The sequence below is a fragment of the Alligator mississippiensis genome, chromosome 12 (genome assembly GCF_030867095.1).
Source record: "Alligator mississippiensis isolate rAllMis1 chromosome 12, rAllMis1, whole genome shotgun sequence".
Taxonomy (NCBI): Eukaryota; Metazoa; Chordata; order Crocodylia; family Alligatoridae; genus Alligator; species Alligator mississippiensis.
The window spans coordinates 20,866,575-20,893,667 of NC_081835.1; the positions used below are offsets into that span (position 1 = coordinate 20,866,575).

A 27,093-nucleotide genomic window follows, 5' to 3' on the forward strand; every position below is an offset into this window, starting at 1 on the left:
GAAAGCTGATTGACTTTCCACTAAATTATGAATTGCATGTTAAATACTTGGGTTATTAAAAAAAAAATTCACCAACATTACATATTAAAAAGGGTTGTGTGAACAAAACTATGTCACTTCCCCTCCCCTCTACAATTCTCTCCCCTTCTCTTTTTAATTTGTGTTATGTACAACCACTAGGGGGAAACATGATTACACTTTTCAGCAAGTCTGATATAAACATTCCATCCAACAGAAAGCAGTATTTAAGCTGTAGCTGAATGACAAAATGTTTTATTATGTAGGTATTCTCATATTGTAGATTTATTTTTACACTAACTTATATCAATGTGCTCTGTATCTGCCTTGTTATTTACACCATCTGTGCTTGTTTAGAGGCTGTAAATGTACTACTTGAAACCATGTACCATACAATGATTAAATTAACAATTCCCTGCTACTTATCAGATTCATCGAGAAAAAAATATCTGTTATACTTCAATTTACTGCTACCGCAAGTTTGCAGCTAACTCTCACACTTAGTACAGCACATCCTTAAAAGTGAAACATGCATAATTACAACTTAGTTTTCCACATTAAGAAAAGGAAGCAATTATGAAAAATAAATGCTTAGCAATGGCAAACCAAAATCTGCCCAAGCTTTCCAAAGTAACAGGAAATTAATGAAATGTCAGATGATCAGTTTTATGTCTAATCAACAACATCCAGCATTGCTGGTTTTAACAGCAATCTGATTTTTCTTATGAATGTTGCTTTTTTCAGCCACGTACTTTTTACATTTAATAGATAGACTTTTGTCATTAAAGCTCATTATCTAAACATGTAAAAGAATGAAGGCAGTATCCAGAAAGTAAAAACAACACAGAAAAGAGAAAGTTACTTCTATAAGTAACTTATGGAAATGGAATGAAAACTTAAACAACTTGGGATACTAAGTTGTGCTATTTTAATAAGGAGAATAAAAGAAAGGATTTTCCTTCAGAATTAAACTATTTGAAATGAACATAAGGAGGACTAATATGGAAGCGCTCTCAGAAAAAAAAGTTACAGTAGCAAACACAAAGCCAGTAAAACTTCAAATATAAAGAGATTAAACCTAAGATTCATCCCAGAACCATAATTTAAACCACAATTGCACAAGTCCCTTTTAGACAAGCAACCTTTTCAATTAAGCTCTTTGAATTATTTGAATAAAAATAAAATTAATTTTTACAAAAATAAAACTATTACTAGTAGAGATGAAGCACCTCTTACAGAAGGATAAAAAAGATCTTTTCACTCAGATTACCAGCAAAATGACAGTACACTATACTGTTAATAAGTATTAAAAGGATTAATTCCATTGTGATTTAATTGGCTTCCCTACTTAGTAACAAAAAGCCTAAATATTTATATATCTGCCATCACTGGAGCGTATGAATCCTCAAATAAATCATAAATACAAGAACTTATTTTTGTTCCCTTATGTGTATGTGCAGCAATGTAACTAGTGGGGATACATAAGCACTAGGTACTGACTCAGGGGGAAAGGGGGCAAGCCAGAGCAGAGGCCAAGGGGCTCCAAAATGGTCATAAGCAATCAGGGATCCCAGCAGCTGTAGGTTCCAGCTATGCAAGAGCTAGGGAAAGAGGGGTAAAGCAAGAAGGCTCAAGGAAAGTGTCTGTCCAACCAAATTAAGGGTTTCATATAGTTGTTGCGAATAGGATTCAGCAGCATGTGCATCAAGGGGGGCAAGCTTAACTCTGAGACCCCTTGACATAACCCACAAGTAATGGTCAGAAAGTAACAGCTGCTATGTGCCCCCAGTCAGTACCTCTGAACTCCTCCATATCTTTGCATCCATACCTTAACATGGGTTTAAAGTTCCAGTGATTCTTCTGAAGTAATTTACAATTTTGGTGTAAAAGTTCAGTGTTAATTTTTATGCTTTTTGAAAGTTCTGAAGATTTGGCTGGATTGTCTTCCTTCTTTTATTAGCACCTGTTTGTAGTTTGATCATTATAAATCAATACAGCATTATAATTATTATGATTGTACGAGTGTGTGTGTGTGTGTACACACACACACACACACACACACATATACACACACACACACACATATATGTGTGCGTGTGAGAGTGAGTGAGAGAGAGAGAGAGAAAATTAATTGGACATACCAAATCATTTCATATAATATACATTAATACTATAATATATATTTCCATATGATGTTTTGTAAATATCATCTAATTATAAGATATAATCATATAATAATAACTTTTATCATCCAAAACTGGTAATGCTCAGGGGAAATATAATCTGATAAAAGGATGTGGCAAGAAAGGAAAAAGGAAGACAGTTAAAGTTGCATAGTGTGCAGTGTGATAATTGTGGATAATGATAAGAAACGTTCTTGTTGGAGGAGGCACAGAAGATAAATACTGGTATGTGGTTTAATATTTCATTTTCTTAACTTCTGTAGGTTTTTGCCTTGTATGTCCTATGCGAAACATTGCTGTTTAATGATGAAGTCTGTTGCACACAATACTTATGTTAAAGTTAAGGTTGCCTAACTCAGTGTTTAGCTTTGCAGTAACAGAATCACGTTGCCTCAGTAACCTTAATTCTGCTTCTTTGTATGCATACATGCATCATGATACAGTCCAACTATGCAATCATATGCTTCCCCCGTCCCTCCATTAGGACCTTTGGCTTATTCCATGCATCCAGACTATATTGTTTACCCCATTAAAAGGTCAAAGGTCACCTCAGGCATACTAGTTCACAGGGCTTGCACAGTTAAAGAGCACCTATGTCTGTAGCCAACACCGTAAGTCATGTGGCCTGGCACCTTTAATAGCCCAAGTGACCCAGCACTCATTTACAGCTAGGTCAATTTAGGGTGACCTTAAGTACAAATCTAGAGTGAAACAAACTCATGCCCCTGGAGCCCAAGTGAAATATCACTCAGACACTGTCTCCCACTTAGTGAGTGGGTATTCAATATTTTGTTTCCTTCTCATTCATAATTCAGAGTTTAAGTCCAAGGAAGACTATTAGAACATCTATGCTCTCTATGTATAAATTAAGTTCTAGGTTACGGCCTCTGGGTACCACAGAATTCAAGAAATAGACATTAATAAAATATGTTTCCTCTTAATAGAATGGTCTCTAAATGCTTCAGAAGTGTTTTCTTTATTAAAATAACAAACAAAAGTTACTAATAGGAAGAAATGTTAATTAAGCAAAACGTACACAAGAAAATTTCACAATGCATAATGCTTTTCACAGCTCTCACATTTGTGAGAATAACAGGTATATTCCTATCACATAAGATGGAAATTAAAGTATTTTGATACACTAAATGAGATTCCCCCCCCCGCCAAAATTTTAATTATTAACTTTGATGGAGACCAGCAGATAACATATAAATATATGGGTGTGCAAAATGGACTGTATTCAATTTGGATTCAGCCCGAACTGGGTACAGTGATTTCATTCAGATCACTGTCCCCAATTCAATTTGGCTGAATCCAAATCTGAAGAATCGATGCTCACACCACTGCCCACCCCCCCAGCTTAGCAATCGGCCGTGAGGGGGCCCCCCATGCCCCACCAGCTCGGTGATCAGCCACGTGGGAGCCCCAGGTGCCTCCTCCCCCCGACCTAGGAGGCACCGGTCACTGAGCTGAGGGGGTGTGGCCCCCCCCCGGCACAGTGCCCGGCAGATCCAGAAGTGAACCGGAAGTGCTTCTGGACCACTTCCAGGTCTGCTGCCGAGCACACTAGGAAACCCCCCCCCCCCCCCCACTCCTGTGGGACGCTCCATCCACCCCACCATCTCAGCATTCACGAGCCGCCTAGTACCTTGAGGTACGTAGACAAAGCTTTAAATGTTTTTGTCTATGTCCAAATCTCTCCAAATTAATTCAGAGGGTTCCAGGTCAATTCGGAGAGATTAAAGGGTCTCCTGATTACATTCAGATTCAGCCACCGAATCGGGCCAAATCTCTGCCAAACTGAATCAGTGGCCAAAGCTTCGCACAGCTCTAATAAATAGGCCAGTAACAGTTGAACTCAACTATTTACTGTAAATGTCTTAAAAACTGTTCCCATTGTCCCATTCTGAATGAAGCTTCATATTGAAAAAAATCTATTCTTTACCACACACAAAGATTAACAGCTAAGCCTTTGTTAGCACTTAATTCAAAGGCAGAAACAAGATTCTTGCTTTGATACTAAGAATCAGTTCCTGTCAATATGAAACATCACCATTAAATAATGTAGACAAGTCCATTTCAGAAGCTTGTGCTTCAGTGGATTCCAAGTTTTATCCTGCCCCCCCCCCCCCCCCCCCGCCCACATAAGAAGAGACTACTGTGCTCTTCTGGACTGAAGTAAAGCAAGTTGAATACACACAAGTTCATTAAATTAAACATGCTAGGTTACTCTCTTTATAAGCATATTTATTCTTCAAGCCATATAGAAATATATTATATCAAAAAAGAAAAGGCTTTCCATTCTGTATGTTAGCATCTCTATGCTTTGAATTCCTGATGTGCTATGAGTTAAACCTATTACTTTTTTTTAATTTACCCTTGAACACCAATTCACTTGCTTCTCATTGTCCTTGATAAATCCATCAACGTGTCAAAAATATGCTTAATATTGAGCTTTTTAAACATTAAAAACTTTCTAGTCACCTCTGCTGTCTTCCATGATTTTACTTGCCCTTTTCCACAATTTTGATGCAATGAACTCTGATGCAACTTCCTTCATAAACACAGATTTAGAGGAAATTTTAGAAGAGATGGAACTGTTAACCTTGAGTGCTGTATTTTTGTTATGCTTTGTACTTAAGTGAAGTTGTATAATTATGAACCATATTGTCAGAAGGCTTTAACTTATTCTGAATTGGCATCACATTTTTAATTTTTTGTACTAATCACAGAACTATAAAGACATGATAAAAACTGAGGTTTTACTAATGTGCAAGCACAGACATATTATATATCGGGGACTGGATAAGCAAAGGATGCTCTTATTTCCATGAACTTTGGAAAGTTTTGAAAAGGAACTAGCAAAAATGGGCCCACTGAACAGCAAAGACATCATTTTGAGAGTTGTAAACAAGTGGGCTGTAAATACAGATGATGTAAAAAAGTGGGTTGATCATGCTCTATTTTAGTATTGTGACTGGCATAACAGATCACTCCTTCAGCATGGTAAAGTATCATCTTGTTCCCTTGAAAACTGATTATATTCCTTTAAAGTCCTAATAAACTAAATAGAGCTTGGCTGGTTTGATCCATTGGGACCTTCTAAAAAGGCAAAAAGGTAACAAAACAGACCTGAGATTCCATTGACAGTTCTAGTTCAGTCTTTCATAGTTTGGATTCAGTTTACTTTTAGCCACAGTGTCCAGTTCCAGATAAATGTCTTTAGATTAGAGGTGCACTGATACATCGGTCTGACGTCTGATTGGTACCGATATAAAGAAAATTATCTATATCGGATATCAGCCTTAAGTGGCCAGTAACTGGGCTGATAAATGCCTGTGCTGTGCACATCCGCAGCACAGCATGTAGGCAGCGAAAACAGCCCGCAGTGTGGAAAGCTGTCTCCAGCTGGTAAGTGGGGGGGCGGGGGGGGGGGGGGAATGAAGGAAAGATGGTCAGATAAAGGTCCTGCCCTGAAGGTGGGAGGAAGGGAAGCAGGGACTGGAGCTGGGGCCAGGGGCAAGCGCTGCCCAGTCAGGGAGAGCAAGCCGGGGACTAAGCCGCAACTCGTTCAGGGGTGCAGGATGGAGCAGGGTTCATCCAGGGGACATGGAGGAGCTGGAGGGGAAGGCAAAGGTGGCTCCTACCACTGCTGCTGTCACTCGTCCGGGAAGGCACGGGAGGCGTGACCCCAAATCTGCGCGGGGTGGGGCAGGTTGGGCCCGGGGCTGTTCCCAGCAGAGCTGTGGTCGGGCAGGGCATGCAGTGGCGCCGCTCAGAGCAGGGGACTATGGCGAATTTTGGGGTGGCTGAAGTCCCTCCTGTAGCTCCCTGCCAGAGGTGCCGCCCTCCACCCCTCTGAGAACAGGTCCCAGATCTGTGTGAGGTGGACTGGGGCCAGGGCAATTCCCAGCGGAGCCCAGGCCGGGTAGGGAGTGGAGTGGGGGGATGGCGCCACTGGAAGGGAGATACAGAGGGGGCTGCAGCCACCCCAAAATTTGCCATAACCCCCTCATATCCTCCCACTCCCTGAAGCGCCTCCACTTGTCCCGCGCCCTTCCCAGGCAGCCCAGGCTCCATGGGGAACAGCCCTGGACCCAGCCCACCCTGCCTGGCACAGATCCAAGGGCACACACCCCTCATGCCTTCCTGGATGAGTGATAGCAGCAGCAGTGGGACCCAGCGGACCAGTCGCTGAACCAGCCGCACAGTAGCGGGAGTCATCTCTACCTCCCATGTGCCCCCAAGATGAGCACTGCTCCATCCCATGCCCCCCAGATGAGCTGCCCCGACTGGATAGCGCTTTGCCCTTGCCCCAGCCTCTGCCTCTCTCCCTCATGGTGGGGCCTTGATCTAGCCCACCAAGCCCCTCTCCCCACCCCTTCTCCTACCACACCAGACTTACCTGCCGCAGGCAGCTTATCAGATATCGGATCAGTATTGGCCAATATGCCTCCTTAAACATTAGCTATCGGTATCAGCCTCAAAAATCCCTATCAGTGCACCCCTACTTTAGGTTCTCAGATCCTCTATCCTGTCCTTCTGTGGTTCCAGCTCTCTGTTACCAATTAAATCAATTAAAACTTGCATCAAGATTCTAGTACCAGTTAGAACTAGTAAAATTTCCTTCAAAATCTTCAACATTTTGTGGCTGATACATATTTGAAAGGCTACAGCAGGGGTGCCAGAGCATGGAGTGTGAGGCCATTTTGCTTGGCACGCCACAGCTGGCCTGGGCTCTGTGCAGCTGCTGCCGGACGCGGAGCCCAGGCTGCTCGCAGCCGAGAGCTGGGAGACTGAACAGCTGTACCAGACTCTGTGGCAGCAGCAGCGGTGGCTGCACGCACGTCTCCAGGTAGATGGTGGGGGCAGGGCAATCCCAGTCCCACCCCTGCCCTCTGCATAGAGGCACACGTGCAGCTGCCACCAGTAATGAGGATCAGGCCCCTCGTGGCACCCCCATGGTCTGCCCCTGGCATGCCAAGTCAAGTGGGTCAGGACTGGGGTGTTTCTGGTACTCCAGCCAAAAATGTTGCTGACCCCTGGGCTACAGTTTGAGAAGGAGAGACCGGCCACATAGTATCAGAGACATAAGCTTCAACAGCCAATAGTTCTTACATAGCAGCCACTGACTGCATAATTCCCAATTTCAAGTGCTATCAAGATTGGTTTATCCATTAGAATTAACAGAAAGCAAGTATTTACCTGGTCTAACCTAAGTCACCTGAAAAACTCACCCCAATGGCTTCATAAGTTTGACAGTGGCTACTCTAAAGAGTCAATAAATGGGTGCTCTGGCCTGGCTCAGATCCTGGATACCAGAACTTTTTGGGTCATTTGTATATTGGGACATTCTTCACTTAGTGCAGCCAGAACTATAATTTACTGGTCAGTTAATTCCATAGGTGAATTTGCTTCTTGACTCTTTATCAGAAGGATTACAATGTTACTTACACAATTTGGTTGGGCTGAGAGCGCTGGTGTCACTGCTATGATTTGCAATTCAAGTCTTCAGCATTTCTTTTACAGTATTTTAGCTATGCATAGTCCTAACGCATGAAATGCAGACTTCCATTTTCAACCACACTAAGTAGTAAGTGGTATATGGGGCTAAAAATCTAAAATAAAAACTCAGTTCTTTCCTGAGAAAGAAAATCAGACATCAAATGTCTCTACTGCTACACAGAGATTGCTCAGGAAGGAATCCCTTCAAATCCAGTGTTACAAGACTCAGAAGACATTCCTGAAGAGTAGCAAAATCCAGGCCCTTGCAACCCTGAGCCACAGGACTCACATGGAGCATGGCCTAGGTGGTTGTAGAAAAGACTCTATACCCAAGTTTGTAGGCAAAGCAGGGGAGGCAATCCTCCTCTTTGTTGATGCAAGGACAGCTCACTTCTCTTCAACTGAGATGTGATCTGTCTAATGCAGGATGTCAAACATCCAGTTTATGGGCCACATCTGGCCCATAGATGTTAATCATCCAGCCTTCAAGTGGCAATCCCAGTAGTAGCAGCATTAATCCCCATTGCTTCATCACAGCTTCAGAACCCAGGGCCATAATGCTGCTACTCTCTACCTCCTTTACCCCTTTTAACTAAAATGGGTGGCAGGGGAAGAAGGGGTGGGGGCAAGCAGCAGCTGTGTTAATTCCCTGGACTCTGAAGCCACACCAAAATAGCAGCTCCAACAGTCATAGGGATTAATGTCACCAGTCCTGGGAAGCCCCACAGTCTACATCTAGCCCAGCAAGTTTGACACCTCTGGTCTGGTGTATTAATATTACAGTTATCTATCCAAAAGTTTACACCCAAATCCGCTCCAAATGACCCCCTGCCATTTGAGAACTCCACTAACTTTGCTGCAGTTGCACATGGAGAAGAAAGGAGTGAAAGGTCCTCAATCATCCCAAATTCTTCAAAATGTAACTTAGAAACTGGGGAATCAATCCTGATCTTTCCAACTAACCATAAAGCTTATGCAAGACTTTGACATCTTTCTGATTGCCCACATATGAATGTCGACAGCTTAGGAACTTCTTAAGAATTAATTCACTCAGAAAGGCTTACCATATTTACTAGATCAGAAGACAAGATTTCCCCCCTTCTCCCCCCCCCAATTTAAGATGAGGAAAAAAGCCCCCCACCTTACAAATGAGTACGAGGCAGCAGGGGGCAGGCAGCTGCCTGGGGTTGAGGCTGGAGCTGAAGCCACAACTCCCGCCTGCCTCCCACTGCTTTCACATGCCCTGCAACTCCCTCCTCCACAGCCAGCCCCCAGCCTCCCCAGTGCCACTTTGTCATCTTTCTCCCCCTCTGTCACACTCCTCACCTTTGCTCCATGCTGGCAGGTCCAGTCCACACTGCAGTCTGGAGCACAGAGCATAGAGCATGTGCTCCAGCTCAGCCCTGTAGCAACAGTGCCAGCTATGCACCACTGCTCTGAGGCCAGGCTGGATCCATGCTCAGTGCCCCAGGCTGCGGCAGGGATAAAGTCTGCTGATCTGGAGCAAAGGTAAGGGAGTGGAGGGGCAGGCAGACAGGACAGACTGTGGGGTGCGGGGAGACCGCTAAGAAAGGGGGCAGGGACCTGAGGCTGCAGAAACAGCAGAGGAGGGTAGAGAGTGTAGGGGAGAGGGAATGGGGCAGTCTGAGGCTGCAGGAACAGGGGCAAGCACAATGAGGGGGGGTAAAGCAGAAGGGATAGGCAGCAGGAGGGCAAGCTGTCCTCCTGTCTCTGCCTGCTCCACTGCCTCCACAGTGCCTATCCCCTATCACTTGCCCCACTGACTGTCCCTGCATCACCTGCCCCATTGCAGCCCCCCCTTTCCACCTCATCCCCCAACTGCCTGCACTAGTGGAGGGTGGGGGGACAAGTTTAAGATGATCCTCCAATAATTAGTTGTGATACATGAAAAATTATAACAAATTTGTAAATTTCTGTGTATGAAGTGCAATTGGGGGGGTAGTCTTACATTTGAGGTGGTCTTGTATTCAAGTAAATGCAGTAAATTGTGCACTGAAGTTCTCACATCACTATATTTACTCAACTAGAAGACAAACCTGATAATAATAAGTTGATTTCCTAAGGATTAGACTATAGGTGGAAAATTTATAAAGTTTGTTATAATTTTCCAGGTACAGAATCTAATTATTGGAAGTTTGCCTTGAATTTGTCCCCCCTCTCACTGCTACAGCAGGGAAAATAAGTCAGGGGGAGCAGAGTCAGGTAACCTCTTTCCTCTCTGCTTCACCCATCTCCTTACTATCAGACCCTGCCCTTCCTGAGCACATGGAAGTAAGGAACAAATTTGAAAACAATGACTTTGAAATTACACATGGCAGTAGCTATTTGCATATAGAACCCATACACTTAGTTCATCCAGGATTGATGCGTTTTACCTTTTTTGAAATTGCTATAAGTTTTAGCACTCCATAAACACACTTTTAAGCAGCACTTTTGTACCTACCTATATATAGTACAAAGTATGCATGGTATTAGTTTAAAGCCAAAGGCCCATGAATTACTAAGTAGTTTACTGGGCGGGGCTCCAGAAGAGTCAACAGCAGATCATGCCACGGTGACCTTATAGCTCAGCACTTCTCAGTATGTGTACACTCCAAATACTGCCCTATGGATCCATGTGCTAATTAGCCTCCGTCATGATTGGAACCAGGTGTTCATGTCATGAGTCCCAGAATGCTCCAAAAATGTACATGCAGATGAGGTGCAGGGCAACCTGGTCTGAATTCACCTCAGGGAGGGTAGAGCCACACTAATCACATGACCAGGCTGAGGTGGGAGGGGCAATCAGGGATTCTGTGTAGACTGTTTGAGGCCTCATTTCATGATGTTAAGGCTGATGAAGAAACAGGAATAACTGGAAATGGGAAAGAGACACAGCTCAGCTGCGGGACTGAAGAGGAAGTAAAAATGTGTGCAGTGTAGTGGCTCACCCTGACTTTAAAGAGTTGGTGGTGAGTGGGACTGCACTTAAATGGGCACTATCATATACCTTATTCAGATGTACTGCACTAACCTATGCTTGCAGTAGGGTCCCACTGCTGGGATGGACCGGGGCCTCGTGACCCTCTTGCACAAGAAGGGTCCAAAGGAAGAGTTGAAGAACTGGAGGCCTATTACTCTCCTGAACTCTGAGTATTGGCTGCTAACCAAAGTCTTGGCTGAGCAAGGACCAGTCATGTGCGATGCCAGAACATCAGATCCGTGAGGCCCTGCTGCAAATGAGGAATGTGCTCCAGCTGGAATAGGACACGGGGCAGAAGGTTGCTGTGCTAAACCTGGACCTGAAAAAGGCCTACAACAGAGTATCACACCAGTTCGCCTTCAAGACACTGAGGCAAATGGGCTTCCCCTCCAACCTTCATCAGCTTGATAAGGATGGTGTACAGTTACAGAGACGTGAGCAGCGAGGTGCTGGTCAAAGGGCTCTTGAGCACATGGATCATGATAGAGTTGGGGGCCTGCCAGGGCTGCCCGCTCTCCCCGATCCTGTTCATCTGTACCACTGAACCCCTGGCCCAATTCATCAGGCAGGATCCTGTAATGAATGGAGTCCAGATCCCCGGCAGAAGCAGGAAAGAGACCAAGGTTCTGGCCTACATAGACAACCTAAACATCCTGTGCCAGAATAAGTATTAAGCAGAAAGAGACCTGTGACACACAGGTCTACAAAGTGGCAGCAGGTGCCAAGCTCAACGTGAGCAAGAGCACCTGCCTGACTATGGGCAATCTCAGGGACCTAGAGTCCCTGGGGGGTCTCAGTTGCTCACAAGGGGATCAAGATCCTCAGGGTGGAGTTCGACCCCAAGCTGAGTGGTAGGATGGCCAGTGAGAAGGAGGTGACCAAGGTGGAGCAGCAGAGGTTGGGTCAGTGGCACATGTGCCACCTCTCCATGTGGGGGGCACATGGCACTCATGAAGGCGGTGTTGCTACCAGTGCTTCTGTATACCGCACTGCTCTTCCCCCTTCCAAAGCATGTCACCCACAGAATCCAGAGAGCCATGTGCTTCTTCTTCTGGGGATCCAAAGGGGAGAAGGTAGCAAGGAAGACCCTGTATAAGAAGAAACAGACTAGGGGCAGAAGGATTCCAGACATCCTCCTGTTCCTGCGGGCAAGGTACACAAGCCAGATCTGCAAGCTGGCGACTGGTACAGAGACCAAAACAGCCCATTTCATCACATATTTTGCAGGCCACCTCCTGACATGGTGGCGGGGGTACGCACCACCAGCAGGAGACTGTGGACCATGGAACATCCCTGGTTCTACAGGGTCTTGAACGAGTTCCAGAGTGAGCACAGCCTACAGAATGAAAGCACGGCAACTATGTCCAACCACAGGAAGATACACATATACGTATACATACATATGCTCAGTATTGGCTGCATTTAATCAACTTCATAGTTAGTTTCCGTTGCTGCTTTTGGCAGTAGTTTAATGATAGACAATGTATTTAATGAGGTTTCTTTGTATGCAAATGTGAGACGAGGGGCTTTTTTCTTCAAGCCAAACTAGGGGAAAACCTTGTCTTGTATCCAGGTAAATACAGTATTTCTATTGTTATATTTTCAGTGACACAGACCTCTTTCTCACTTTTTCTGCATTGCTGATGCCATCTTCACAACTTCAGTGAAACAACATGGCACAACCTGAGAAGCACGGTGCAGGCAGACAGGCAAGCTAACATAGCTACACTACTTCTGGCACCCATACTAACTCATTTTAGAGACAGTCCAAGTATCATTTCACAGCACTGGGCCTAGAAACATACCTTTAGATACAATTAGAGTTTTCTTTTCTGACAGAACCAATAAGCATGTATTCATGTATATTTCTAAACTTTTTCACATTTAACATTTATTTCTTTTGTTTGCTTAACTATATTGAATTGTTCTAAGCTGTTTATTTTACCACTTCCTTCTCCCACTTTTTTTGCTTATAGTATCTTTTGGGGGCCAGATGTTTCAATTTTCTGGAAAAGTACATCCAGGACACAGTTTCATAGTTGGTAGGGACCTGAGCAGATCATCAAGTCCGACCCCCTGCCATGACAGGAAAGAGTACTGGGGTCAAACGACCCCAGCAAGGTGTTCATCCAGCCTCCTCTTAAAGACCCCCAGGGTAGGAGCCAGCTCCTCTTCTCTTGGAAGTTGGTTCCAGATCCTAGCCACCCTGACAGTCAAGTAGCACCTCCTGATGTCTAGCCTGAATCTACCCTCTGCCAGCTTGTGACCATTATTTCTAGTCACTCCTGGTAGCGCTCGGGGGAACAGGGACTCCCCCGATGCCTGCTGGTCCCCCCTGACTAGTTTGTAAACGGCCACTAGATCCCCCCCTCAGCCTTCTCTTGTGGAGGCTGAACAGGTTCAGGTCCCTTAGCCTCTCCTCGTAGGGCCTGCCCTGCTGCCCCCTGATCATGCGGATGGCCCTCCTCTGGACCCTCTCCATGTTGTTCACATCCCTCCTGAAGTGCAGCACCCAGAACTGGACGCAGTACTCCAACTGCAGCCTGACCAATGTCGCATAGAAGGGGGGGTATCACCTCCTTGGACCTGCTTGAGATGCATCTGGGGATGCATGACAAGGTATGGTTGGCCTTCCTTCCCCACACTGTTGGCCCATGTTCATTTTGGCATCAATAATGACTCCCAGATCCTTTTCTGCCTCTGCACTGACGAGAAAGGAGTTCCCCAGCCTGTAGGTATGCTGCTGGTTCTTCCTCCCCAGGTCCAGCACCTTGCACTTGTCAGTGTTGAAACCCATCCTGTTCTCATCCGCCCACCCCTGTAACCTGTCTAGGTTGGATGCAGCCTATTCCTCCAGTAACTTCTGTAAGATGGTCATTTTGTGCTACAATGAAGGTGAAAATGAAAGCATAAAGGCAGGCTGCAACTTGCCTTTCTAGTTCAAGTCTTTACATAAAAGAAATAGGTGAACAGATGAATCTTGAATAAGTTAGCTGCTGGACAGCCAAGAACAACAACCTAAATTATCATCATGGGTACATGGAAACTATCTTACTTGCATGATCCAAGACAAATTTTCTGCTTCCCCTCTTCAGGAGTGATGGATCGTAAACATGAAAAAGAACCAACAGGAACTTTTGCACTCCTTGAGATATGCACAAATACTTTGCTTCTTTTTCTCAAAAATATTTTCATTTTAGAATAATTTTTATTTTCATTACTTGAGTTTATTCCCTGGCTACTTCCTGTCATTTTCCTCCAGTTTAGGCATGATTCAGATAAATGAACACTTCTTGGTAACCACTAACCCCTCATTTGTAATATTGTTTAACAGCTTTCACACAACAGAATGAGCAGCATTTAGAATTCAGGATTTAAAAAAAATTAAAAAAGGAACTACTTGCCTTTGTACAGTATCAAGATACTACATGTTCCTGGCCCACTCTAGAACTATCCACATTCTAGCAAGCCAATGCTACCTAGAGGTGACCACTCCACTCATTCCCCTCTCTCTGCAAAGATACAACGATTCATCCAAATGCTAAGTGGTTCAACGGTTTTATGAACTTTTAGTGTTTTCACATACGGAACCTTGTCACAAGACATAAGGAACTTTGATGCTCCCATCACTTCCCATTTAAAGCCTTTGTTTTCACGTTTAAATATTAGAAACATTTTTCAAATTGGGAGGGGGGGGAAATAAATCCATGTTTATGTTCACAAGAATATTTCAGAGCAACACAGTCTAAAAGTAAAAAGTCCTAAAATTAACCATAGAGATTTTTTTCCCTGGAAGAATCCCTGCCAAAATGAGATCTTTCTTTATTAAAAGTTTACTAAAGCATATTACTCTAAATTGTAAAAAGGGTGTGATTCTTGGGTTGGGTGTTTACCATTTTCTAACTTGTAATACTGTGAAATAAGCCCAGTTCAGAATTATTGCCACCTGTGCTTTTCATCCCTCTTTAAAAAGCTTGACTTGCTGTGAACAATTTACAAATATTTTGCCCCACCCACGCAGAAGGAGCTGCACCCACAGTGAGTCAAGGACTCAAAAAATCTCAACAGGAAATGTATATGCAGTCTCAATGCCTGGGGATAATAGACAGGGAAGAGAAGGGAAGGGTACAACCTTCCTCTTTATAAAGTGATGACCTAACACTGGATTAGATACAAAAGCCAACTAACTAATCTATTCCTTCCTCTGTGTTTCGGGGTTTGTTTGTTTTTTTAAGTTCATCATCATCATTCCTTGCCTCAAATATTAAGAATTCTTACAAACTACCTTTCAATATTTTTCCCTGACCTGAAATTATTAACGAGTGCTCTCTCTCAAACTGCTGAATTTTGATTATCCATTAGAAATGTACATACATTTATAATAAGTTATACATATCAATGGATAACATATCCAATTAAAAAATTAAGACAAAATATTCATAATTCTATGCACACAACTATATTAAGAGGTTTTTTCAATTAAAAAAAATCATCATCTTAGTACTGCAACTTTGTTCTTAATTTTAGAGCAACACTTGCTCTGAAAGACATTTACATTTTTATATCCAATTGGCAATAAATTATCAGGCATAAAGATTACAGATGATTGTCCAGAATAATTTATAAACATTAAATTTTGCTATACAGCATGAAAGCTGTTTTTCATCAAAAGGTTATATTTGAAATTACAGATCTGTTAGTTATTGCTGTCCCAATCCAGAAAATGCGATATATTCCAATAACAGAATGAGACAACAAAAAGCTATGAAACTGTGCCATAGATAAGCATGTAGTTACCAAATAGGTCAGCCTCCTCTAACAGGTATGAAACAACAGTTTTACACACACACACACACACACCCCCCATTATCTGGCACAAAGAGAATGGGGGGCGTGCAAAGTACCTAAAAATTCCGGTTACCCAAGGCCAGTGGTTTTCGGTCGGATGTGGAATGAGGAGCGAGTGGGGTTGGCATTGGCGGTGGCAGCACAGGGTGGTGGGTGGCAGCAGCCGTGTTCAAGTGTCCTGACATCCCCCCACCCCCTGCATCCAGGCTGGAAATTCTGGTTAATAGAGTATTCCAGCTAGTAGAATGCTGGATAACAGGGCTTTTACTGTATTAAGTTTTGAATAAATGCAATAAAATGGGCAGAATGCAAAATTATTTGCTATTCAAAGTTGTTTGCAATACACACAAAAAGTAATTTTCTCCTGGGGCTGTACAAGTGGCATACAAATGGGAAACTACTAAGCTGTTTACAAATATAAAGTTTTTAAATCCACAACTTGAAAGGGTAAGTTTAGAGGGTAAACCTTTACAGAACATGAGAGGTTGCTACCCTGTTTAAATAATGTTTATACCATGGAGCATGTAAAAAACAGCAGCGCACACTTTTCATTGTGAACACATACTGAGAGAGAGAAAGCTAAAATGACGAGGGACCTAGCTATTTAAGGCTAAGCATGGCAATACATAATTTTGTAGGTGTCCAGATCCTGGAACTGAACCCATGACCTTACTTAAGTACTCGCTCCAATACATGGGAACCAGTAGGTACCTCAGAACAGGACTCACAAGAGACAGAAGACTGAGCAGGAACTCATCAAATAACAGGGAATGCTGAATAGAAGAGTGTATGCTAAACCCAATCCCTCAAAAGGGCTTGACATTTTCCCTGAAACTAATCATTCTGAGCATATATCATATTGGGATTTACAGCCTGATTTGAAACTTGATGACTTTTTCTTTAATAAGAACAAATAACAGAGTTAAGGTTTTCTTATTTCCCCTTTTCTTCCTGACTGGTTTTAAGGTCCTCCTTCTTCATACGGTGGTTATTGCACTTGAGCAGGAATGGGAAGCTCAAGCTCAATGCTGTCTCAGTCTGAGGAAATTTGTATTCACACCTCATCTTCCTGGATAGTGCCCTAATCACTTGGTTGTAGGCTGTTCTGGGTGGGGCGCTCTCCACCCTTCCGGCTGAAGTCATGCCACTGTGCAAGACGATTCAAGATTCCTTGGACTAGACTAGAGGGAAGTGCAAAACGCTGTAGCAGAGGAGTTCAAGTCACTCACCTGGGAAGGAAAAAGACTTAGTTTCTGGTCCCTTGCCACTCTTCCAAGGACTGTTTTATACTATACGAAGGAGGTAGTTAGCCATGTTAAATCTCAAGTCAGGCAGACAGCAAAGAAGATTTGGTCTATTAGGTCTACTCTACAAGGTACAAATTTCCCCTGCCATTTGCCTTGCGTATAACAGTCATTGTATAAAATACATAAACAGCCCTTGGATCAGAGACTGAAATCCAAGTCTACCTGTACCCCTCATTCCCATCTCTTTCTTGAAAGCACCTCTATTCCTGGGTTGCAGTGCCATACACCCTCTTGCTAGTTTGCCCTGGTCCAGTGAAGCCTCTTTTTAATTTATCCCTTTTTTTGAGAGATGTCCACAAACACTGTGTTGTTTGCAGGGCTAACTCACGTGGATAGCACCATAAGCATGCTCTGAGCAAGCCTATCAGATGGGACCCTTAGGGAAGGATTTTTTAAAGCATGCTGAGCAGGCGGGGGCATGAGATTCTTGATTACTGAACAGGTCAGCCCTGACATGACAGAAGCAGTATTGCATTAGTGCAGAAGTAGATCCCTAACACTTACACACATGGCGGGGAGTCTGCTCTAACACGCGTTGGAGCAGCTTCAGTTAACTGAGTCTGCTCGAGCACGTAAATTGACGCATGCTGGCAGCCTTGTACATCACATGCAACAGTGGCGCAGCATACGTCAGCACTGAGAAAATGGTGGCGATGTGCTTTGAACTAACACATTCAATGTACTTTAGTTCAAAGCATGCTGCTGCCATTTTCTCAGGACTGACAAACTGTGCCACTGATGCACCAGTTTTCAAAGCAGTGCCAGGCGCTTCTAATTAGCGTGGCTCACTAATTAAAAGTGTCTGGTACTACGCTGAGAACACATGTAGAGTCTAGGCCCTAGGGCAGGGGTAGGCAATGTTTTTTGGCCGAAGTGCCAAAAAACACCACAACGCCTACCTCGGAAGGTGTCGGAGTGCTGGCATGGCAGAAAAACAAAATGAGGGCAAGGGGTACATGGCAGGATGCCCTGCTTGTGCACCCTTGCCCCCCACTCAAAGCCCCTGCCCCCCAGGGTTTTTATTTATCCTCCCCCTCCCCAATCCTCTCTCACTTGCAGCCGCCAGCATTTAAGGTGCAGACAGAAATGGCAATTTTTGCCTGATCTGGCCACAGAACACATGACCATGACCAAACAAATGCATGACTGTAGACTGCTTCAAAAAGACCAACTGGTTAAAAATATGAACCCCCATTGCATAAGGAGTCAGATGAAGAAGTTTCAAAACAGCATCTTCTGTAGCTTGTGACTACCTACCTGTCACTATTTTCAGAATGGGAGGGGGAACAGGGAGTGGAGGGAGTTCAGACCAGGGATTTTTCAGCCCCTGCTGGAGGGTGGGGTGGGTGTATTGGAGCCCCTCTGAGGTGGTGGGGAGTGGGGGCCTCCAATTCACCCACCCTCCAGTGCCGGCTAGGAAACCCCTAGAACAGGAGTGGGCAAAAGGCGGCCCACAGGCTGGATGCAGCCCGCCAGGCCATTCTATCTGGTCTGTGTGGCCCCTAAAAATTTTAGAAAATTAATATTTATCTGCCCCTGGCTGCCTGTCATGCGGCCCTCGATGGCTTGCCAAAACTCAGTAAGCGGCCCTCCACCCGAAATAACTGCCCGCCCCTGCCCTAGAACAAGCTCCCTCTCCCGCTACCATTCTGAAAACTTCACAGCCTGGCAGAGAGGAGGCATCATTATTAGGGGAAACTGTCTGCAGGCTCACAGCCACCAGCTAGATACCCCTCCCCCTGGAACCAACAGTGAAGTTCTGTATGTTCCAGGGGATCCTTGCAACTCAGAGCACTTCCTGCAAGGAGCTCTCGGTTACAACAGGGAGTTGCACTTCTGTCTGCACAAATTAGGTCTAGCAAGTTCTGATTCAGAGGCTATATCCCTAACAGCCATGCTCAGTAGCTAGTGAGCCCCCTTTCCTCCAAGAATTTTTCCAAACCCTTTTTTTAATCTGGCTAAACCACAAACACCTACAACATCTGGTGGCAATGAGTTCTACACTTTAATGACATACTGGGCAAAAAAAAATAACTTCTTTGCATTAGTTATAAACTTACTACCTACTAGTTTCATGTATGGTCCCTAACTCTTGTAGAGAGAAAGGGAGAGAGACAGAGACAGAATAATAAATCCCTATTTACTTTCTTTTCACCATTTAGTATTTTGTAAACCCTTATTATGTTCAGCCTCAAGCATCTCTTTTCTAAACAGAACAGGCCTAGCCTCTTTAGTCTCTCCTCATACATAAGCCCCTCTATACCGCTGATCATCCTTGTTGTCCTTCTCTGTACCATCTCTAGTTCTATACCCTTGCTGAATGGTAGGGACCAGAACAGGGTATAGTATTTATGGTGTATTTAGATTTATAAAGGGGGATTATTATATTTTCTAATTGCTTCTAAAGATCCAGGAAGAACATAAAAAAGTCTCCTTAAAACAATCCCACATTTTTATACAAAAGCATTGTGGGTTTTTTGTGCATGCATGTGTATAATATACACATACCAGATAGCTAGATAGATAGGTTACAGTAGTTATGGATAACAATGGATTGTAGCTTTACTTTCATTTACTGTTTACTAAAAGAAAAAATGCATTCCTATCTTGAATACAGAGTTTAAAAGTGATTTATGTTGATGAAAACATTTGTAATCTTGAACATTTTTCTTTAAAAGTATTTAGAAAATGACCAGAAAGAATTTTGCATTAACTACTGCATTAAAAACAACTTTGAGTGTACAATTATTTTTAGTTATAATGGAAATAATACTATATAAATAAAGAGAAATAGTTCCAATAATTAAAAATCCAATAGCTGCAAATAGCTAAATTCAAATAAAAACTAATGCAACAGAATAATAAACTACTAGAATGAATTTTCTAATTAACACATTACAGTATAAATCTAGAGAAAGTGGTATTTAAAACAAGCAAGGATGTTACTAAAAAAAGTTTCAATAGAGCTTAATAGTTCAAATATTGGCCAAAACATTATTTTTAATCCTGTCAAGAAACCATGGTCAAGAAATTAGAACAACAGAAAAGTAAGGCTGGAAGGGACCTCAGCATGTCATTTAAGTCCAACCCCTACTCAAGGGAGGATCATCCCTATCTAAACCATCCTAGACAATTGTCTGTCCAAACTTTTCTTTAAACTTTGCAAACAATCCTCTTGCACAAATACCAGGCACAATGCCCAAAACATCGAGCACACACCAACTGCTGCAGCTTCCTTAGCCTGACGAGGGGTTTTTGAACCCGAAAGCTTGCTTAATAACTATTCTCCAACCATTTAGGTTGGTCTGATAAAAGATATCAAATTCACCCAAGGAACCTTGTCTGCAAAACATCAAAAACACTCCAACTTGCCACAGGTAAAGCAGAGAGATGAAGACACTGTCACTGTCCTGCCACCTCAAATGTGGGAGCAGGTGTTAAAATATGCTCAAGAGAATCAAGGAAGAAAACCATATTTCCACCCTCCCTCCCCTGCTAGAGGAAGGCAAAAAACCCAACAGTGCATGCCAATCTGAACATGGAATACAATTCCTTCCTGATCTCAAATGTCGTAATGGATCTGACCCTGAGTACAAGCAAGACTCTCTAGTCTTGAACCTCTGGATTTAAGTCCCAGCAAGAACATCAGAACACCCTATTTCAAAGAATCTGTATTCCTTGTTTTCTAGTTTAAGATTCATCTTACTTTACAAATAGCATAAAACTAATCTTTCCAAAATCCTGTATTGGAAATCAACTACACCACCTGTTAAAGGAACAGTTCAATGACTAGTTTTTCTTTGTTTAATTTTTAAAAAGTTATTTTTGTTCTACATAATGACAGAGTGCAAAAGCTGCTTGTGGTTCACGAAGTGACAGCTCTACTTCCCATATTAACAATAACATATACAACTAAAAAAGTTAAGGCAATTAAAATATTCATAATTCTATGCACACAACTAAATCTTAATACACGATTTTTTCAATTTAAAAAAATCCCATTACCTTAGTATTGCAACTTTGCTCTTATCTTTTTTCTTGACACCCTGCCTACCTAAAAGAACTGCTCCTCAAGCATCTGTCACTAATAGTAGATGTGGATTTAAAATGAGGAAGTGACAGTGCATATTTCCTTTGTTTTTAAAGCAACGCTGCAAACTAAAATGTGCAATCATAACTTCACTTATTCTGAAGTCTTATTATTCCATCTGACACCACTTCACCTCTTTCAACACTGGTTTCTTTAGGCTGTTTATGTTTCCCCTCATCCTTGAGGGACTTCAAGTCTGTGTTCAGTGCTCTCTTGTTCTGACTTGGCTCTTAATCTCTACCACTGCAAAATCCTTCCCACAAGGATGCCCATCTCTCCAAACCTCAAACCTGGCTCATTCCCCAACGTGCATTTCCTCTATTCCTGCAATGCCTAAGAACTCTACCAGTAGACAGCACTGCAAGCCACACAGCCGAAGAAAGGGCAGGACCAGACACGAGACTATAAGCAGCCCCCACATTATAGAGAAGTAGCAGGACCCATCCCAAGGCCAGCTTTAAACCTCTTTAAGCCTACAAACTACCTCTTAGTTCACATATTTCCACATGCTCACAGTACTTGATAAAGCAGTGGAAACCAGCCATGAACCAGCTGAGAACAGCCCATACTCAACACACATTCAACCACCAGCCAAAAGGCCAGCTTAAAACAGCAAACACTGCCCAACTCTGCCTTGCTGCAAGCACCTTTGAAGAAAGTCTCTGACTATGCAGCGTTCTCCTTCTTTCTCAAAATTGTTCTCTCCGACAGCAGTTTTATCATCCTCCTTACCAAACACTATTTCTACACTATTTCACTCTTTCCCCAACCATAACCTCATTTGATTTGCTTCCTTTTCTGGTCTCAAAAACCCTTCTACCACTTTGCAAAATGTCTTATTTTTTCTTAAACCCCAGACCTGCAGGGATAGCCCAGGGAGCAAGGGAAATTCTTTCACTCCCCTCCAACTACCTTTGCCTTGGACTGGCAGCAGCTGTGAAGGAGCATGAGAATCTCCCTTCACTTTGAGACTCTCAGGGACTGAGGCAAGCAGCTCTGGGGTTGGGGAGGGGAAGAAATCCCATCAACTCCCTGGGGTTGCCCCAGGCTAGGGGACCCTGGGCTGGGGTGGGGAGAAGGCCCCCCAAGGCAGGGGCTCCCCAGTGCCCCGTGCTGGGCTGCTGGGGCAGACACTTGTCCTAGAGGACTCCTCCCTCTCTCCTGTGCCAGTGGCTGAAGAAATCAGCAGCTGGGAAGGGGAGGAATTTCGCCCAGTTTACCAGGGCTGGGCTGGGGGGAACCTCCTGAGGGGGAGGGCCCCCCCAAAGTGGCCAAGATCTGGACAGGGGGCTCCTTAAACCCCTGTGGGGGAATAGCAAGGGATTGGAAACATATACTGGGGAGACGATGGGGGACGTTCAGCTGGGCTGGCAATGGCCAGCAGGCTGGTAGATATGCTTTAGCACCCCCCTTCTCCCCCACACCTTGATCAGTGCAGGCCTCCCCCTGCCTTTCCCAACTGAAAACTGAATATCAGTTCAGTTGGTCATAGGTTCGAACTACGCAGCTTAAAGGAAGCTGCCTAGATTGAATCAATTCTGCCTTGGGCTTTCTGATTGTCTGTACTTGGCCTGGGTCCTCCATTGTGAGCTCTCTTGGAAAGATTCCCGCAGAATTGAAGCCTACATCGGTCACTCATCTTCAAAGATGTGCTTGCGACCCCAATCTGCCTTTCCAACAACAATTCTACCTCCTATATTTCTTTCACCTTTAAACTCCAGTTTACCATGTTTTTAGCTCCTATGCTTCAGTTCCATTTTTGGAGCCTCTTTAATGTGACCTCTGTCTGCTCTCTACTCCATTAAAATTTCTCTTACGTCCATGCTCTCAAAATTTCTAGTAATCATTTCGTCACCAGATTTATGGATTTGTCCTCTATGCATTTTTCCTCAACTTTTCTGGTGCTCTAAGTCCTGATTAAACTTCACACCTTGAAATCCTATCTTCCCTTGCATTTTTATAACTACCTCTTAATTCACATGCTTACCAAACATCAGGCTGCTCTCTCAAATTCACTGTCAGGGGGTTGTTCTTTAACTCCGAACTGCGGAACTCTAAAATACTTCACCCTCTTATCTTACATATTTTGATTCATTTAAGAAAGTGATTTAGCATCACTGTTTACATTGAAACAATTCCATCCTTCAATAATTATGCTATTACAATTTGAAGTTTTTAGAATGTATAGACTTCAATCAGTAGTATGTAGCAACACTAACTTTCTATTAAACACGAGTGCTGGTTAAATATTTAACACAACAGACAAGCATTTTAGGACCCTAGTTGCATTAAAACATGTTTGGATAAAATGGAAAATACAGTTATAGGTGGAGCTGATATCAATGACTACAGAGCAAGTTGTTTAAATCTTCCAAAGGAAAGTTTTGCTCTCAAGTTGCTTCTGATTTTGCCAAACTTTTAAACTCAAAATTCACCATATGTCAGAATCTAAGAAAAAATTCGCCTTATGAAAAAGTTTCAATAGAAATGACATTGTTGCTTTGGAGAGTGATATTATAGAAAAATAAATAGTTTCAGCAACAATAAGCACATCCTACAACAGTTCTGTTAAGAATCTTTAGCATGTCTATGCTTTGAGAGGGAGCTTGAAATTTGACAGGGAGTCATGCTAGAGTCAGATATGATTTTTGCTCTGAAAAGGGACCAAAATATGTCTGAAAACCTCTGAAGAAGAGTTTATAAACTCAAAAGATGTTTGTCAGAGTTTATAAACAATATTCTCCAAAGCCATCTGTAGAATTTGTCCAACCCTGTAGAAATAACAAAGCATGTCCCATGTTTGTAGGGGCTGGGCTGAACTCTTGCTGCAATTACTGCTTTTGTGTGCCAGGGTGGACTGTGGAATCACCCGAAAGCAAGGAGGGCATCTGTGTGGTTTCAGTATTCCACTCACTGAAGTCCACACACCATGGAGGACGTAGCCTGACTGCAATACAAGAGGAGGAAAGTGGTCAAGGAGTGTGGCAAAGCAGAGCACACGGTTTTTCAGAGCATGAAACCAAATACAGGATCTCTGGTTTTTATCATTCTTCTCTTCTCAGCAATGGCCTATGAAACCCTCCAGTTAAATGTGTGTTTCAACCTCATCCATCAATTGGTCCTCATGGAGAATGACAACCTATTCCTATTATTGGTTACTCCACTTATTCATGTAAAGAAAGGATCAGCTGTGTGGACCTAAAGGCCCCACCCCTGGTTATTAATATTATCAATATAATGCTACATGATGGGAATTTTTGTTCTTTCAATTAGATTTTTTAATGTAAAACTGCCCACAAAACTACATTCAACTACATACAATATCAGATAGTGTTTAGTTGCTTAAGTGTACTGAATACAATCCTGCATCCTGAAATGAACTCGGACTGCTTTAATCTTTTCAAATAAATGGGCCTGAGACTCCTCTGTCCCAGTTAGTTGCAAACGACAGTTGCAAGATAAGCACCCAAATCAAAAGAGTGCCAAAACAAAGTTGCCTGCATGGCCTTATTTTGTCCCCTAGGGGTATATACATGATAATAAAGTCTAATTACTTTTTTTTTTTTTTTTACTTAATTAAACTTTAAGAAAGTAAAAAAATAAATAAAACCAACCAGTTAAAAGCAATCAATTAAAAGTACAGAAAACCATACAGGGCTAGTTAAGAAAACTAAAAACCATGAAAGAATAACAATTTAAATAAAGTGAGAATGGGAAAGCCCTGGCACCTCCCCAGCCCCCCATGCACCAGCCAGCTTTAAGGACCAGCCAGCTCTCAATCCACAGTCTAGTGCCCTTGTAATATCCCACCAAGACACAAACTTGTCTGCATTATGCTTTAGGGCAAAGTGCCCAAACTCACAGGCCAGATGTGTCTGAACTAGGCGCCAAAAGAGGCAGAGAACATTATGAAAGCCAGTTCCAGTGAGTGAGAGTGAGAATAGTCACAAGTTCAAGAGGTCCCTAAAGAAACAAATTCTGTCTTTGCTTCTGTGCAGGTAACTTAAACCATACTTCCCAACACTTGTAACTAGTCGTGTGCACCTCAATTTCTGGGAATCCATTCTGAGATATCTTAGTCCAGATCTGCAAAAGTATTTATTCGGAACTTCTAAGTACAATGTAAGTCAATGGGAACTGTGCTCTGAACACACAGCTCTATAAATGACTAAGCATTCTGAAATAGCAGGTATCCATCAATTGGTAAATGATCCAAGACGCAAGCTCCAATCTCTCTGTGCCTCATGCACCCCTGCTATAAAATGGGGATGGATAACTGCCTTATTCAGTTATGTTGTGAACATTAGTTAATTAATATTTGTAGAAATTAACAGTCAAATGAGCACCACAGAAATGCCAGTGAGAAAAGTCAGTAAGATTTTACATGGTGTTTGGATGGTTTACACCAGGGCTGTTCAACTGACAGGCCACAAGCCATACACAGCCTGCAAGGGGTTAAAGTCTGGCCCATGGGCTTCTGTCTGGACACCACTGCCAGCACATTGCTCCTGCTTCTCCAATGGTAACTGGAGTCTTCAGGGTAGGGCAGCACAGCTGGAGGGGGCCAAATAAGCTCACTCCCCAGGCAGCAATGGCGGGGCAGGAGGGGGGGGAGGGGGAGGCTTGGGCTGTCTACACAGCACTGCCAGCAGAAGGGGGGGGGTGGGGTGGGGTGGGGTGGGGAGGAACTCATCAGCAGCAAAGAGAGGGGACTTGTTCACCTGGCAAAAGTAGTGGGAGAAGGTTTGCACTGCTCTGCTGGGGGGGGGGGGGGGAGAGTAGGGTTCATGCCCATGCCACCCACATGGCAGGGGGGTGGGGAAGGAGAAAGATGTTCATGCTGTCCACACAGCAGCAGGGGCTGGGGGTCACAGTGGTCACATGACTGGGGGAGGTTGCATATGGTAGGGGTGCCAGGAGCCTACACGGCATGCATCCCTCACAGCGTGCAACCCAGGGGCCTCTGACCAATGTTGTACACTGCTGTCTTGAAGTTGGATAGCTCTGGTTTGCTGTAAAAGAGTCCAAAGACATTTTTTGAAAATTGCACTGGTTGCCTACCTACATCTTTAGGTACCCACTGCCTTTCTAAATCTGGCAGTGAATCTTAGAGTGTGCAACAGAAGTGGAGAAGATTCCAGGAAAGGTCAATGAAAGTGATTATAGGAACAGAAAGGCTAACTTAAAAAAAGTCAAGAACATTTTGTTTAGGAACATTCAATTAATCTATATCTACATCTACACCACAGAGAACTGATGTCTGATCTTACAGTATATAGCTACTGTTAATGTCTGATCTACTTACTCTGTGCAAAAGAAAAAAAATAGAGACAAGCATTTAAAAGGTAAAAAGCTTTAAGTACTGCATTTTGTTCTGCTTTTATTAATGAATAAGCATTTTATCAGGGCTTACCGATACAAAATGGTGAAGAACCTACTGATAACTTAAGGATTTATGGGAAGAGTAGACAAATATGTGAAGAATACCAGGTACCACTGGTCTAATCCATATTGTGGTTCCTTTGTTCTAGAGGTGCACTAATATATTGGCTGCCTATCAGATCGGCACCAATAAATGGGAGGAAGACATTATCAGCTATCGGCTTTTTTTGGCCGTTACAGCCAATAATTATGCCTTCTGGCCAGGGCCCTGGACACCTGGGTTCCCTCTCCCCAGAGGCCTGGGTTCTCTCGGGAAATGACGGGTTTCCCACTGCAGGAGCATTCTAGCCTGCAAGGGGTCCTGCTCAGGGCTGCTGGGAGTGAGACACAGGGAGTGCCATGTGCATGTGCATAGTCACATGCATGCATGTGGCAAGGAATACAGCCAGGCATTGTGAGAAGCAGCTCCCTGCAGGTAGTCTATGCAGGGGAAGGGGTATGGGGGAGGGGGGCAGATCGAAGCCCCCACAGTGAGGGAGGCAGTGGGCCAGGGGTTGGGGGCACTGCCTAGCCAGGGCAGTGCATGTGACCTGGGGCTGGGGTGGACAGTGGGACAGAGCCACGGGCAGCTCGCCCAGGGGATGTGGGATGGAGTGGCTCTCCCCTACTGCGTGGGAGAGCATGTGCCCCCCCCAGATTCGTGCATGGGGCGGATGTGGGCTGCTCACTGTGGGCTCTGAGCTCTCTGCTCTGCTGCCTTTCCCCCAGGAGCCCTGC

The 27,093-nt window shown here is 43.7% G+C and overlaps 1 protein-coding gene across 21 annotated transcripts in view; it reads right to left on the reverse strand.

Moving 5' to 3' along the window:
- Positions 1–27,093, reverse strand: part of SLMAP (sarcolemma associated protein) — a 165,823-nt gene that overhangs the window by 115,254 nt on the left and 23,476 nt on the right. The window lies entirely within an intron of this gene.